The sequence below is a fragment of the Saimiri boliviensis genome, chromosome 15, assembly GCF_048565385.1.
Source record: "Saimiri boliviensis isolate mSaiBol1 chromosome 15, mSaiBol1.pri, whole genome shotgun sequence".
NCBI classification, from domain to species: Eukaryota; Metazoa; Chordata; class Mammalia; order Primates; family Cebidae; genus Saimiri; species Saimiri boliviensis.
The window spans coordinates 60,318,854-60,320,916 of NC_133463.1; the positions used below are offsets into that span (position 1 = coordinate 60,318,854).

At 30.1% G+C, this 2,063-nt stretch overlaps 1 pseudogene; it reads right to left on the reverse strand.

Annotated features, from left to right (window-relative positions):
• Positions 1–1,663: 1,663 nt before the first annotated feature.
• LOC120362365 (U4 spliceosomal RNA) lies at positions 1,664–1,743 on the reverse strand (annotated as a pseudogene).
• Between the last annotated feature and the right edge of the window lie 320 nt (positions 1,744–2,063).

Sequence of the window (2,063 nt, forward strand, 5' to 3'; positions counted from 1 at the left end):
AGGCAAGTCATTTGAAAGAAATGAGAGAAGTCTTACAAGTATTTCAATTGTTATCTGTGGCCAATAGGAGGTCAATCTGTTGCACGTTGACATGCTAATTTTAAATCACTTACACATTTTAGCCCCATTCATTCAGACTTCTGCTCATTAAAGAGCACCTTTCTTCATTATTTTCCCATACATTCCTGGTCTTGCATCTCTGATTATGTATGTAATCTTCTAGTAATGCCACAATTGCTGAGGTGGAGCTTCAGTGAAACATTAAACCATTTTCCTGGTTTCCCTGCTCTCAGTGACTATGTGAATTCACCACACCACCCTTCAGCAGTAGCTAGAATATTAGTGGTATTTTTTCATTGCGTAATCCAGTCAATAGTCAAGAGTACTTGACTTTTTGAAGAATATTGATTCAGTCCTAAGCAGAAATTTGACAGATGGATATGGGATGGACAAAGACCCTTCACAGAGAGTATAGTGTGATCAGTGTACAGAGGCATATATGAGCAGGCTAACTCTTTCAGAATGAGTAGGCCCATCAGCAAAAGAGTCGACTAGAAATGTATGTAAGACTCAGTCAGATTCAGTTTTTCTTTGTCCTAAAGTATACTTTTTTTCATACAGAATTATAATATACATATTACCTCTATTTATAATTTCTTTTATAATGATATATGACATACAAATTGTTTACTTAAAATTTTTATATATTATATATTTTATGATTTTTGGAAAAATACCCCAAATAAATGTTGATTTAATGTTGTATAACCAAACACATATTTCAGATATTATCAATAAGTAGTTCATGATATAATTTACAACTCTGAATATAATAGATTTAGTCTGACAAAAATTTCCCTTTTTGAAAATATCCTCCAAGGTAAAGTGGGAGATTGCATAATACTTGAAGTCATTTTATATTTATGCATGGGTGAGGGAGGGCTTATAAATCAATTAAAGCTGTTTGATTCTATTGTATTCTATAATTTACTATAGTGCTTGCTTTTCCAGGAAAAAGCAATTCATATTAATGGACTAAATAACAGATTTGTTACAGCAATAATTTCTCTTCTATTTGTTCTGTATTGTTATGTAAAATTGTTATATCTTTGGGCAATTAATTTAGCACTTGAGATTTGAATCATTTTCTTATAGAAATATCAATGGCATTTTGATAAAGTAATTATTTACAAGTATTTTTAATTCATTATGATCTAGGCCTTTTGTGTCATTTAAAGGCTTAAAGCATACATTTATGCCCAAGTATCCTAATATTTTCAAATACATGTCTTCTCTTGAGGCTGTGTTTTTTATTGGATACTGTTAACTTTTATGGCAGTATTTATTTTTCTTGAGATTGTATAATATCAGGAAAGAAATTATTAGGTCAAAGAGAAGTGGTTTTTTTGTTTTTTGTTTTTTTAAGTTGGTATCTCTATTGTTTTCACTGTTGGAAAGAGAAAAGGAGAGTTTACTTATCATTCAATTTTGCTCTTTTAAAGTACAAAATTTTGTGAGTTTTAGTACATTCACAGAATTCCACAACCATCACATAATCAGTTTTTGAATATTTTCATCACCCCCAGAAGTCACTCATTTTTACCGAAGAAATTCTCAATTTCCAGTTAACTTCACAAGCAAATACAATATATTTTTTTCTCTCGTATTCTTTATTTTCTCAATTAGCAATAATCACGCCTCAGATAAATCTCATTGGCTACGATACTGCCACTGCGCAAAGCTTATTCTTTATTTTCTCAATTTGGTAGATGACGAAAGTGATAGCAGCAATTTTAATCTCCTATTCTTTGGCATAGTATACCTAAATAGTTTTTAGCAACAACTAAAATCATTTATACTTAATTTCTGATAGCATTAAAAATGACTTGAAAAATATTATAACTTCCCTTGGAAAAGACCTCTAAGTGTCTCTGAAGTGGTGATATAAATATCTAATTAGAAGGATAATTTTATGTAATTAACATTAAAAATTAGGACTTAATAAACGTAATTTGCTGTTACATAGCTTTGTCTATCACTATATAATACTAATTTTTTACTGC